This window comes from Bubalus bubalis, chromosome 19 (assembly GCF_019923935.1).
Source record: "Bubalus bubalis isolate 160015118507 breed Murrah chromosome 19, NDDB_SH_1, whole genome shotgun sequence".
Classification (NCBI taxonomy): domain Eukaryota; kingdom Metazoa; phylum Chordata; class Mammalia; order Artiodactyla; family Bovidae; genus Bubalus; species Bubalus bubalis.
The window spans coordinates 64,254,184-64,269,447 of NC_059175.1; the positions used below are offsets into that span (position 1 = coordinate 64,254,184).

General features: G+C 38.3%; 1 non-coding gene across 1 annotated transcript; it reads right to left on the reverse strand.

The window, feature by feature from the left end:
* Positions 1-215: 215 nt before the first annotated feature.
* Positions 216-320, reverse strand: LOC112580740. Its single transcript, XR_003105076.1, has one exon. It is a non-coding gene; the product is annotated as a U6 spliceosomal RNA (small nuclear RNA).
* Between the last annotated feature and the right edge of the window lie 14,944 nt (positions 321-15,264).

A 15,264-nucleotide genomic window follows, 5' to 3' on the forward strand; every position in this document is an offset into this window, starting at 1 on the left:
CTACAGAGAGAGGTCACTGTGGTTTAGAAAAGGCATTGATTCAGCACTTGCTTCCATTTCTGATTCCAGCCAGGTCCTGCTGCTAGCTCATGGAAGTCATTCTGTACAAAACAAATAATTTCTTCCTTGTTTCCAAGAAGGAGGGATTTGGATCATATTGTATATCTAGGCATCTTTCTGTCCTCCTTGTGCATCTAAGCCAATGTTTGTTTTTTTAAAATGTGGAGCACTTCTAGAATTTGCATGTCATCTTCACTCAGAGGAAATGCTAATTCTTTCTATCATTTCAGCTTTAGTGTACATGCTTCTGAAGCAAGCACTCTAAGCCAATGTTTTTGACTGCTTATGTTTTCCTCTAAATTTTCCCTTTTCAGGTAAATGTCAGGACCTGTAATTACCATGGGAAAAATCCATTTACTGGTTCTAACTGTATGCCCACTATTATTATTGCTATGCCCTCCTCCAGGGGAGCGTCCCAACTCAGGGACTGAACCTGCGTCTCTTGTGTCTCCTGCACTGGCAAGTACATTTGCTAAACTAATGGAGACTTTGGTAAAACTCAGTGAATATAATTTTATCAGTTGAAATTTTAATGTTACCAAATAGGTCAAATCAAGAGGTCATATGTAGGTGTAAATGATCTTTCGATTAGGCCTTAGTTGAGCCGGGTCCCTGAGAAGGTGAATGTGATGGTGGCCTGGCTAGAGGCCGTGCTTTCTCCCTCGTTGCTCCAGGTGCTTAAAGCTATTTATCCTGGATGGCCGGCGTGTGCTAGTCCCACAGCACAGAGTGTTTCAGCATTTTCGTCAGCATTTTCTAAGCTCCTGCAACGCTAGTGTCATAAATTCCAGCTCTTATTTCTTCTGTGTGAACTTGTGATTAGGAAGTCAACATCTCCCCTTTTTAAAAAGCAAAGAAAGAGTCTGCAAAGAGGTATAATTAAGAGTGGTCAGGTGGTCACATGAAATACATCTGCGAGAAGCAAAACTGCCCAAATTGCAGATCGATGAACGGTCAGAATTCCCACAGGTGACATTCTAGAACATTCAGTGCCATGTGTCTCAATAAAATTTGACTCTCTTTGATGGGTCGATTTTTTTCCTGCAAAGAATTAGGGTGTTTGAGTAACACAGTGTGACCTTTGGAGGAAGGTAGGATAGGGACACAGGAGTGAAAGAGCAGGCGGCTCACCAGATCCAATTGAGTTTTAACCGTGTTTCATCTTAGTACGTTGTGTGTTAGTGTGAGCCTCCCTAAAGCCTTTCTGGAAGCACATTCTGCATGGATCAATCAAATGCATGTCAGTCAGCAAGTGAAGTTGCTACTCTCTGTGTCTTGTTTGAACCTGATATTTTTGTGATATGAACTATTTAAATTAATGACTGAAGTGTAAATAACTTCAAACTATCCTCAGGGCAAAGCATATATAAATAGGAAACATTCCAATTGTGTGAACAATTAGTTCTGTAATTAATCAGTGGGGGAAAATCACTCAGGATGAATTTTCTGGATTGGTAAAAACCTCAGCTGCAAAGCAGGAGACAGAGGAGATGCAGGTTCTGTTCCTGGCTTGGGAAGATCCCTTGGAGGAGAACAGGGCAACCCACTCCAGTATTCTTGCCTTGGAAATCCCATGGACAGAGGAGCCTGGCAGGCTACAGTCCACTGGGTCTCAAAGAGTGGGACATGACTTAGTAGACTAAGCACCAAAACACGTATAAATGATAACTCCTGAAAAAGTACATATTGGGGATCCAAAGAAATATTTGGTACAGTAGTACATGATTTTCTACAGAAACTTTTTAAACTACAAAGCGATTTTAGTTTACGGAAGGCAATGGCAACCCACTCCATTACTCTTGCCCGGGAAATCCCATGGACAGAGAAGCCTGGTAGGCTGCAGTCCATGGGGTCGCTAGGAGTCAGGCACGACTGAGCGAATTCACTTTCCCTTTTCACTTTAATGCATTGCAGAAGGAAATGGCAACCCACTCCAGTTTTCTTGCCTGGAGAATCCCAGCGACGGGGGAGCCTGGTGGGCTGCCGTCTCTGGGGTCGCACAGAGTCAGACACGACTGAAGCGACTTAGCAGCAGCAGCAGCAGCAGTATATTTTGAAGTCCTATTGTTAGTAAGACATTATATCTTCAATCAAAATGAAAATAAAATTAAATGCAGGCAGGTATCTTAATAAAAGTCTTGATATACGTAAAGAAACTCTTCAATTTTTCTATTGAATATTAAACAGTATTTATATATTTTGTAGTCATGTCATGAAAGAGCGGCAAAAGCAGAATGATAATTTTATGTTTTATATGCTTTAGTGAAACAAAGTTGTGGAGTATAAAATTTTGCAGTTTTAATAATAAAAGAAATTTGTACCCTGAAATTTCTTTATTTTGATTGAGAAGTGATCTAATAACTACTTTTTACTCTTAATTTTATTTATTTACTTTGAACTTTTAATTTTGTATTGGGGTACAGCCGATGAACAATGCTATGATAGTTTCAGGTAAACAGTGGAGGGACTCAGCCATATACATACATGCATCCATTCTCCCCCAAGCCCCCCTCACATCCAGGCTGTCTCACAACAGTGAGCAGAGTTCCATGTGCTGTACAGTAGGTCCTTGTTAGTTATCCATCTTAAATATAGCAGTGTGTCCATGTCCTTCCCAAACTTTCTAACTATGCCCTCCCCTCGCCAACTGTAAATCGGTTCTCTGTGAGTTTCTTTCTGTTTTGTAAGTTCATTTCTATAATTTCTTTTCAAATTCCACACATAAGGGATGTGATATGACATATCTCCTTCTCTGTCTGACTTACTTCACTGAGCATGACAATCTCTCGGTCCATCCATGTTGTGGCAAATGGCATTGTGTCATTTGTTTTCATGGCTAAGTAATATTCAACTGTATAAATGTACAACATCTTTAGCCATTCCTCTTGTCGATGGACATTTAGGCTGCTTCTATGTTAATTTTAGACAAAGCTTTAAGTCAATTCACTTTTAGATTTCTCAGTGTTTTCATATTTTAAAAAGTCTTTATTTTTCTGGATGATGCAAACAAATACTTTAAGGCATCATTTCATATTTATTCACTATATGAAGGATCAAACTGAGGAGCTTGAATAGAAATCATTAATCATGTATAGTTGGTTACACAGTTCAGTTCAGTTCAGTCCAGTCACTCAGTCATGTCTGACTCTTTGTGACCCCATGAATCGCAGCACGCCAGGCTTCCTTGTCCATCACCAACTCCCGGAGTTTACTCAAACTCATGTCCATCGAGTTGGTGATGCCATCCAACCATCTCATCCTCTGTCATCCCCTTCTCCTACTGCCCCCAATCCCTCCCAGCATCAGAGTCTTTGCTAATGAGTCAACTCTTCGCATGAGGTCGACAAAGTATTGGAGTTTCAGCTTCAGCATCAGTCCTTCCAATGAACACCCAGGACTGATCTCCTTTAGAATGGACTGGTTGGATCTCTTTGCAGTCCAAGGGACTATCAAGAGTCTTCTCCAACACCACAGTTCAAAAGCATCAATTCTTTGGCACTCAGCTTTCTTCACAGTCCAACTCTCACATCCATACATGACCACTGGAAAAACCATAGCCTTGACTAGACGGACCTTTGTTGCCAAAGTAATGTCTCTGCTTTTGAATATGCTATCTAGGTTGGTCAGAACTTTCCTTCAAAGGAGGAAGTGTCTTTTAATTTCATGGCTGCAATCACCATCTGCAGTGATTTTGGAGCCCCCGAAAATAAATTCTGATACTGTTTCCACTATTTCCCCATCTATTTCCCATGAAGTGATGGGACCAGATGCCATGATCTTCGTTTTCTGAATGTTGAGCTTTAAGCCAACTTTTTCACTCTCCTCTTTCACTTTCATCAAGAGGCTTTTGAGTTCCTCTTCCCTTTCTGCCATAAGGGTGGTATCATCTTCATATCTGAGGTTATTGATATTTCTCCCGGCAATCTTGATTCCAGCTTGTGCTTCTTCCAGCCCAGCGTTTCTCATGATGTACTCTGCATAGAAGTTAAATAAGCAGAGTGACAATATACAGCCTTGACGTGCTTCTTTTCCTATTTGGAACCAGTCTGTTGTTCCATGTCCAGTTCTAACTGTTGCTTCCTGACCTGCATACAGATTTCTCAAGAGGCAGATCAGGTGGTCTGGTATTCCCATCTCTTTCAGAATTTTCCACAGTTGATTGTGATCCACACAGTCAAAGGCTTTGGCATAGTCAATAAAGCAGAAATAGATGTTTTTCTGGAACTCTCTTGCTTTTTCCATGATCCAGCGGATGTTGGCAATTTGACCTCTGGTTCCTCTGCCTTTTCTAAAACCAGCTTAAACATCTGGAAGTTCATGGTTCACATATTGCTGAAGTCTGGCTTGGAGAATTTTGAGCATTACTTACTAGCGTGTGAGATGAGTGCAATTGTGCGGTAGTTGGAGTAACTGGATATAGTTGACATCAATTGACTACTTCCTCCAATAACCACAGAAGACCCAGCTGGCTAAAATTTATAGGACTGAGAATCAGAGAGGAAAAAGAACTGTGGAGAGGAAGAAATCTGGAGGTTTTCAAAGGGTCTTGATCTGCAGATGTTCACAGAGTTTGTTTCACAGAATACTCAGGAGTGTGTATGTGTAAGGAAGTCCTCAAGTCTGGGGGAGGAAGCAACCAAAAGTATCGGAATAGCATGTGTTGCCATGACCAGATTTCAAAATCTCCTAATTCACAGGGATTCAATTATGCTCAAAGGGTCCTGCCTTCATAGCGAGGAAACGTAAGTCTACACTGAGCACTGCCTTGGTGGTGGTGGTGGTGTACTCACTCAGTTGTGTCTGACTCTTGCGACCTTATGGACTGTTAACCCACCAGGCTCCTGTGTCCGTGGGAATAATAGGGACCATGAATAGAAGTAATAGGGACCATGAATTCTGGAGTACTGCTCTTGGGAAAAAATTAAAAATCTTTTCTCTGGTTTTCTTGAGAGGTAGTGATTGATAGAAAACAATTCAGAAGTTCCTGGGGAATCTTCCCCGACCCAGGGGGATAGAAACCATGTCTCCCGCATTGCAGGCAGATTCTTTACCATCTTAGCCACCAGGGAAGCTCAGTGATAGAAAACAATTCAGGAGTTATGAGACTAAGAGGAAAGACATCTTTGAAGTGGATGTTCCAGGAAAGTTAATTTTCACTGGAAATCACTACTGTGTGAGTAGAAAAGTCTGGGTGTTAACAGTAAAGGCTGGGTTTAAAAAGCCAGGCTGTCTGGGTTCATCCTTGGCTCATGCTTGTCCTACAACCTTGGACAAGTTTCTTTGCTATTTGATGCTTTGATTTCCTTGCATGTAAAACGGCAATGACTAAGTCACTTATTTCATAGTTATTGGAGGAATACAACGAGATTATATTTATTCTCTTGTATGAGGTCTCCAGGCATCTTAGTTTTACTCTGCTGGAAGGAATAAGGACTGTGCTCAATCACATCTGACTCTTTGTGACCTCAGGGACTATAGTCCAACAGGCGCCTCTGTCTGTGGAATTTCCCTGGTAAGAATACTGGCATTTCCTCCTCCAGGGGATCTTCCCCACCCAGGGACTGAACCCACACCTCTTGCATCTCCTGCATTGGCAGGCAGATTCTTTACCACTGCACCTCCTGGGAAGCCCAGTTATTCTATATTAAATATTCAAAAATTTATTGTTATTTTAAACATGTTCTGTCAAAAAAAATCAAATATCAGATTTGTCCAGGATTATCTGGAATTAAGTTTCTGATATGCATATATAAATATATATTTATTATCATCCATATTTATCAGGAAAACAATAACCAAGGTATAATAGATAGCTCTACTTGATGAAGTTTGTCAGTAATTATCAATATTGTATGCACATTATGATTAGGAAAAATTTTTTAGAAAATGTTTATGCTTGAGCCCCATTTTCAGAAGTTCTTAGTAGATTGGAAACCTGGGAGAAACTGGCAGGTTGAGAAGCACAGATTTATCTGAGTCAAGATTTTGCAAGGCCTCAGAAACAACACAGTGAATATTGCATGTCATGAATTCTTTTAAAGAAAAATATTTTAGGTAAATAGTTATTAGCTACAATATGCCACACATTATTTCTCTGAGATAAAATGTATTTACATTTTTTTATAATTTGAAAGTCAAAAGAATTTGTCATCTTGCTAAAAAATACAAACCATTTGCTTTATATATATATACACACATGATATTTCCAAGTATTAATTCAGTTCATTTGCTCAGTCATGTCCGACTCTTTGTGGCCCCATGGACTGCAGCATGCCAGGCTTCCCTGTCCATCACCAACTCCCGGAGCTTGCTCAAACTCACGTCCATCAACTCAGTGATGTCATCCAACCATCTCATCCTCTGTCATCTCCTCCTTCTGCCTTCAATCTTTCTCAGCATCAGGGTCTTTTTCAATGAGTCAGTTCTTCACATCAGGTGGCCAAAGTATTGGAGTTTTACCTTCAGCATCAGTCCTTCCAATGAATATTCAGGACTGATTTTCTTTAGAATGCAGACAAATCAGAGAGTTGTTACATTCAAATTCTATTGACTAAACGTGTCACAGGATAGAAGAATGGTTATTATTATATCAATGCAGAAACACTATGATAATGTACAGACTTATTTACAAAAACTTTCTGAAGAGGACTGAAAATAGTGTGTGTTATTTCTGGATAGTGCAAAAAATACACTTTTTTGTATTCTGCATAGTAATAGTATTTATAACCATGAATTTTATTATCATAAAGCACTTTAGGAATCAGTGAAGAACAAAACAATTAGGAATGTTTTAAACTTTCTATGTGATTGCTTGTGCAAAATGAGAAATTCAATGGAAAAAATTTATTTCAAGTTGAAATAAATAAAATTGTTTCTTTTTTTAAATTGTCTTTTCTTCAATTTATACTTACCTTCATTCCTGATACAATTGCCATCCTTTTTTTTCCAGCAGTAGTCTCTCACTCTATGTGCTTTTAAAGAGTGCAGATCCATTTTCCAAAAAAGAACATACTTGGAATGATCACTATGTTTGTTTCAGAAGTAAATTTAGATAAACAGAAAGTCAATTCTGCTCACAAGGTTATCATAGCACTCTGATGCAACTTTGTTATTAGGGAATTAATCAATTTGCTCTTCCTTTATGATCCTTCTTGAAGCAAATTCTTTTTAATACCCTTAGCGATAAAAATTTTTTTTTTTCCTAAAAAGTAAACCACCATAAGGATTTCTTCTTCAGGTAACAGCAGAGTAGCTCATATTGGACTAACTCTTCTTCTGATAATATTAAACAACTGAGAAACAAACAGACAAACAAAACAAGTCCAAAGGAACTAAAAAGCACGCACAGCAGGTAGGAGGAAAGTTGTCATGGGAAAAGATGCCGGCACTGTGTAACTTGCCCAGGTTGTGGCTCGGTGCCTGGCGGCAGGCCCTGGATGTTCCCACGTGGAGTGGCTAAATTTCTGGTAAATATCAGCAGTTTTACTGGATTCAGAATCAGAGTGAAATAAGGAGAGACCACAGCAGTTGGAATGTGATGGAGAAAATTCTATGGAAAATAAAGCCAAAGGAGGGGAACAAATTCTGTCCAATCTGTCCAGATTATTGGCTTTCCCCTTAACCATGCTTCTATAGAACATGCTCCAAGTAACCCAGAAAGTGTTAACTAACTTGACATATGTGAGCTTCCGACAACTGTAGGGAAGACAGAATTTGGAGTCTGAGTTCAGCTGAGATAAAAATGAAAGGAAAAAAACCAAATACTATAGCATTGTATCTGGAATTTATGTGATATGAATATATAATACACATGGGGCTGGTGCACTGGGACGACCCAGAGGGATGGTATGGGGAGGGAGGAGGGAGGAGGGTTCAGGATGGGGAACACATGTATACCTGTGGCGGATTCATTTCAATATTTGGCAAAACCAATACAATATTGTAAAGTTTAAAAATAAAATAAAATTAAAAAAAAACTTTAGGCATGGTAAATGGAAACTTCTTACTATTTTATATATTTATATTTTATAAGTGGTGCATATTAATTCTAATTAGATTGTGAAGAATCAAAGATACATGCTGTAATCCCCAAAACAGTTACTACCAAGTATATTGCAAAGATGTATGGGTGAAAAATCAGTGGATACATATAACTGTGGATCAAGTACCCCAATGTAAAGCCTAAAACTATAAAATTTCTAGAAGAAAATCTTGATGACCTTGGGGTATAAGTTTTAATATAGAACACAATATGGAAGAATCATAAAAGAAAGAAGGAATTGCAAATTAAAGTCACATTGAAATAATACTGAATACTTAGAAGAATGACCTCTTTTCCTCCTCAGAAAAAAAAAAAAGACAAAATTAATGCTGGCATCTTTGCATTATCAGTCAGTCAGTTCAGTCGCTCAGTCATGTCCAACTCTTTGCGACCCCATGAATCGCAGCACGCCAGGCCTCCCTGTCCATCACCAACTCCTGGAGTTTACTCAGACTCACGTCCATCGAGTCAGTGATACCATTCAGCCATCTCATCCTCTGTCGTCCCCTTCTCCTCCTGCCCCCAATCCCTCCCAGCATCACAGTCTTTTCCAATGAGTCAACTCTTTGCATGAGGTGGCCAAAGTACTGGAGTTGCAGCTTTAGCATCATTACTTTTGTATAATTGTTTTTGGGATTACAGTGTATATCTTTGATTCTTCACAGTCTAATTAGAATTAATATAGTACTACTTATAAAATATTAATATCTAGAAACAGTAAGTTTCCATTTAACATGCCCAAATTTTTATACTTTGGTAGTCATGTGTATTATATATTCATGTCACATAAATTCCAAAATATAGTTCACCTCAACATATGTGAGATGAAAATATTATTTTTTGAAAAAAAATTTTCAGTTGGATTAATCATAGATGATAAACCCACTGATGTCTTAAAGTTCCAATACTTCTGTTCTGGGATATTTCTTCCATTAGTATTAATACCCTGGGAAATAGGAGAAACAAGGCATGGACCACAGAGAATCAGCTAAGTATGAGGTTTCAAAAAATATTTTTTCATTTTATCTTACGTATGTTGAGGTGAAATATGTTTTAAATTAAATGATATCAGTATTAATGGGTTTTTGCTACATAACAAGGCATTCTTCTTCATTTATTCTCAGAAGCTGGAGGCTCGTTATATCTCATTTGTGTATGAGTAACAGATACACATAATTTAGGATTCATAAAATATAAAAGGATATACAATGAACTGTGATTTGTTACCTTTTATGGATATAATCTCTTTACTGAGAATATTCAGGTTGCCTCCCACGCTTTGTATTACAAGCAATGTTTCACTGAGACTCTGTAAATATACCATTTTACATGTGTGCAAGAAGATTGACAGAATGTTAGATACAGAATTGATAAATCAAAGGCTGTATGCACTTACAATCCTGACATGTACTTTCAAACTACCTTCCATAGAATTTGTACCAATTTACATTCTCATCAGCAATGTATGAAAGATTGGCTTAATTTGGAAACAACAACAACAACAACAACAACAACACTTTTTTTGATCTTCCACAGCAAGATTTTTAGTTATTCTCCACTGCAGGCAGATTGCAGCAACCTCGATCTGGGTAGTGACAACTTCCACCTCCTGTAGTGTATATAGAGATGCTGGGGGGATACTTTGAGCCAATCCCGAAGTGACAGTTTTGAAATTCTTGAATACATCCTATGATTCAAGGCCCTGTGCCCCCACCATCATGGTTTTGGGGAGTTTTCCCTGGCCTGTTATTATCTCAGCTGTAAGCTGAAATCTGAACCTTTTTGCAGGAGACCCATGCACACTGAAGTGTGAGTGGAGTATAAACAAAAGAAGGTCAGAGAACGTTGACCTAGGACAGTAGTCTCTGTTGTCAACACCTGGAGAGGGTTTTATTTGACACAGCTTGGGGAGGGGGTGATGTGGGTTATGCTGGTAGCATCTACTGTATAGAGGCCAAGATGCTGCTAAACATCCTACAGGGTAGCATCTCAAAACAAAAAATGATCTAGCCCCAAATGCCAATAGTTCCAGGTTGAGAAGTCCTGGCGCGCACACACACACACACACACACACACAGACAGTGTTAAAAGTGGTTCTTTACAAAGAAGGAACTAGAGTTGCTACCAATGGTTGGAGATTAAGAGTAAGGAAAGTGAGCATTGGCTTGTCCCTTTTTACAGTATATACTTCCATTTGTTGCAAAAGATTAATAAATGGCACAGTGTCATCTTACTTCCAAACATAATGCATAACCATACTCCCAAATCCACATGATAATTTTGAGTCAAGTGAAAAAAAATTATTAGTACATATTGTAGTGACCAAGTATTTTTTCTGCATAATTAACTGTTAAAGGCATAAACAATTTAATTATTAATACATTTCCCCATCACATGAGTTGTACAACTTTTGAAATTTCTTTTGGCTAACAGCTTGATATTTACCTTTCTTCATAGTTTTGAGGGTTTATTTCCCAATTTGAGTAGGTCAGGATACTCTCCTGTTTAGTTTTTAATTATCATCATATCTGCAGACTGAGTTGCTATGGTAACAAGATAAAGACTCCAACAGGGGAAAGGTGAAGACCGAGTTGATTCTGTTTTGTTGCCAATACAGTGAGAGCTGAATTAACCTTGAAAAATAAAGCAGAGCTTCAACAGATCAGTCCTGGGTCTGTTTTACATATTTACACAAAGGGCATAAAGAATGATTGCAAATACCCTTCCCCTATCTTGTAAGACGCTATCCAGAATGGTGCTTCCCACACTTCAAGCAGAGATCATGGTCCCTCAGTAACCTCTTCCAGGTCCTGTCTCATGTTTGTTTCCTGAGATTAGCAACACAGACAGCTTTGAATCCATCTGCCATGCGGGAGACCTGAGCTCAATCCCTGGGATGGGAAGACCCTCTGGAGAAAGAAATGGCAACCCACTCCACTATTCTTGCCTGGGAAATCCCATGGACAGAGGAGCCTGGTGGGCTATAGTCCATGAGGCTGCAAGAGTTGGACATGACTGAGAGACTAAAGCACCACCATTTTAAAAAAAGTCTGAAAATGTTGCACAGTATATGATTTCATGAAATGAAATTCCGGAAAACTATGGAGACAGTAATGGTTGCAGAGTTTAAGGGTTGGAGATGAGGTACAGATAAGAAGAGCACAGAGGACGTTTAGGTCAGAGAAAATATTTTGTATAATATTATAATGATGGATACATATTATAAATTTGCTCAAACCTATAGAATGCAAAACAAGAGAGTAAAACATGAGCACTGGGTAATTATGATGTGTCAACATAGTTTCATTAGTTGTAACAAATGTTTTATTCTGGAGAGGATGTTGATATTGGGAGGGGGTGGTTATGAGTATGTGAGGATGGGTATATTTGGGGAATCTCTGTCCTTTCCCCTAGTTTTACCTTGAATTTTATACTGCTCTAAAAAGTGTCCTAATTTTAAAAAGTCATAATAGAACTAGGCCCAAACAAAAGCAAATTATGAATTGAGAAATGGTGAAAATAAATTGATAAGAAAAAAATAAATAACTTACTGAGGTGATGAATATGTTCGTTAGCTTGATTGTGTTGATCATTTCTCACTTTATACATATACCAAAGATCAGGTTGTATGTCTTTAGTGAAAGTCACTTTGTCATGTCTGACTGTACAGTCCATGGAATTCTCCAAGCCAGAATATTGGAGTGGGTAGCCGTTCCCTTCTCCAGGGGATCTTTCCAACCCAGGAATTGAACCCAGGTCTCCCACATTGTAGGTGGATTCTTTACCAGCTGAGCCACCAGGAAAGCCCAAGAACACTGGAGTGGGTAGCCTATCCCTTCTCCCGTGGATCTTCCTGACCCAGGTACTGAACCAGGTTCTCCTGAATAACAGGTAGATTCTTTACAAAATGAGCTACCAGGAAAGTGCTGTATGTCTTAAATATATACAATTGCTATGTGTTAATTATACCTCAACAAATCTGAAAAATTACCAAAAATATATGTCCTTTAAAGTTCTTCAGTGAAGATTGACTGATGGTGAAATTTTGCAGTTTTTGATGACCTGAAATAAAATGACCTTCATTAATGAAGTGAGTGTTGCTCCATAGACACTTTTAGGATGAGATCTATTTTCCTTAGCACTCTGGGGACATAGTTTTCTATCTTTTATTTTTGTGCCTGAGTAACCATTCCTTATATTATTTCATTAAATCATTCTTCTATTCTCTTTTTGTCCTAAGAATGTTCTCCATTTTTCCTTTTGTTTGTATCTTTTACCATAGTATGAAAAAATACATTTTCTGTTAAAAAATCATTTTTAAGCAATCCCCATTAATTATGTCCCAGATTATTGGTAGAGGCTGTGATTCCTGATATATTGATGTAGTCTATCCTTGTGAAAAATTCTCAGCCATTTTCTGTTTGAAAATTGCTTTTCTGATGTTGTTTTCTTTCTTCCTGGTATCCTGATTAGTCACATGTGAGACTTTTCTAATCTCCTCCATGGATTTTCACCTCTTGTGACCCAGGGTGTTTTCTAAAGGTGGTGCAAAATGTTCTCCTATGATGTGACCTTGACATTCAGCTCATCTGGTAGTGGGATGCATGTATGCTCCATCCTTTTGAGGTTGGCTGGATCTTTGTGACTGTCTCATCCAACAGAGAATAGTAGATGTGATGCTGGCTGACTTCCAAGGCGAGGTCATAACAAAGGCACACTCCTTCAGAACACTAGCTCTCAGAGCCGACCCACTACAACTTGAGAAACCCAAATATGTCCTCTCATATCGTGGGGTGCACAGATAAAACCACATGTGTAGATGTCATATGGAATGGTTCTGTCAGCCCAATTTGAGTACAAGTTGAACCATGTAAGTCAAGATGCCCCCAGATGATTTCAGCCACCAGCTAAAGCCACACCAGTTTTGAGTCTTCCTAGGTGGATGAATGTGGTCATAAGGCATGAACTTCCAATTATTAGATAAAAATGATTGATGTAATTAACACTGCTATATGTTATATATGAAATTTGTTGAGTCAATCCTAAATGTCCTCATTGCAAGGAAAACATTTGTTTCTTTTTCTTCTAATTTTATATCTATATGAGATGGTAAATGTTCACTAAACTATCATGATCATCATTTCAACATGCATGTAAGTCAAATCATTGGGCTGTATACTTTAAACTTATACAGTATTATATATCATTTATATGTTAATAAAGCTGGAAGAAAAAATTAGTGTATTTTTTCAATTCATTCAAAATCTAATTGTGAGGTATTCATTTTGCCATATTGTTAGGAGCATAAGTCCAAGGAAATCATTAATTATAGATGTAGATATAGAGATAATCATAGTTATGTACAGGTATATTTCATACAAAACCTCAAACGTGAGTGTCATTTAGTATGGCTTTCATCTTTACATGAACAAAGAACATGTAGGATTTTCAAATGCACTTAGCAATGACAAATTAGAGTTCAATAGTTTGTCCATGTAGATTAGAAAAGAATAAGCGTTTTAATCAATACAAAGGGCAGAAGGCTAAAAGTTTGAAAGTCCATAAATTAGAAATTTGATATCAGCATTACTCTTTAATGAGTTCTGATTCCTTTCTCATGAATTTCTAATTGTACTTTTAAGATAAGTTTAATTGGATAATAAAAAATGGATTATAAAACTTGCTTCAAATGTTCCTCTAGTTCATAGTTTAGAACAAACACCTTAGAGTTGGGAAGTTATCGATGATTATCTGCCCCACACAGAAGCATTAGATAAATCTCTTAAATTATTCATATATTTTACAAGTAAAGTGTTAACTCTGCATCTTAGTAAGATATTAAATGGTCCTTTAACATTTCAATACTATGGGAGATTAGAGGCCTTAGTACTGCTGCTTTGGAATATGTTCACTCTGTTATTATTTAAAATACTGTTCTGTCCATTACCTGTAGTTCTGAAAAGTTCAGGATGTTTTCTACCCAAGATAATAAGAAATAAATCCTGGATTTCATAGTTAGATTTCTTTAGCCCATCTCAGCTTCCCAGAACCACTTACAAAGGAGAATTATATTGCACTTGTATTTAAAGATTGCATACAACTTCTAGGATAAATTCGAAGATGGAATTCAAGCTGTAAGAACAAAATCCATTCCTTCCAGAAATCACCAATAAAACTAGTTTCCTTTTTTTTTTTTTTTTAAGATACAAAACATAGGAGAGTGAAAAAGCTGGCTTAAAACTCAACATTCAAAAAACAAAGACCATGACATCCAGTCCCATCACTTCATGGCAAATAGATGCAGAAGCAAAGTAAACCGTGACAGATTTTATTATCTTGGGCTCCAAAATCACTGCAGATGGTGACTGCAGCCATGAAATTAAATGATAATTGCTCCTTGGAAGAAAAGCTATAACAAACCTAGACAGCATATTAAAAAGCAGAGACATTACTTTGCCAACAAAGGTACTTCTAGTCAAAGCTATGGTTTTTCGAGCAGTCATGTAAGGATGCGAGCTTTGGACCATAAAGAAGGCTGAGCACTGAAAAACTGATGCTTTTGAATTGGTTCTGGAGAAGACTCTTGAGAGTCCCTTGGACAAGGAGATCCAACCAGTCAAACCTAAAGGAGATCAGTCCTGAATATTCATTGGAAGGACTGATGTTTAAGCTCCAATCCTTTGGCCACCTGGTGTGAAGAAATGACTCACTGGAAAAGACCCTGATGCTGGGAAAGATTGAGGGCAGGAGAAGAAGGGGTTGACAGAGGACTAGATGGTTGGATCACATCACCGACTCAGTGGACATGAGTTTGAGCAAACACCAGGAGGCAGTGAAGGAAAGTGCAGCCTGGTGTCCTGCAGTCCGTGGGGTCACAGAGAGTTTGACATGCCTGAGCAACTGAACAACAACAGCAAAACACGGGAGAGGCCGCAATAGCTGTGGGGTTTAGAATCTGGAAGGAGATGCTGAAGACAGACTCGGGTCACCTGAGGCTTCCAGGTGGTGCTGTGATTTTAAGGAGAGCGTACATACTCTAAAATGGTGTAGAGAAAGCCTGGAAACCTCAGTTCACTCATTTTACATGGCAGATTCTTCAAATGGCCTAGGAAATGGTGCAATCGAGTATCTCAGGGCATGGGATCAACAGGCTAAAATTAGGA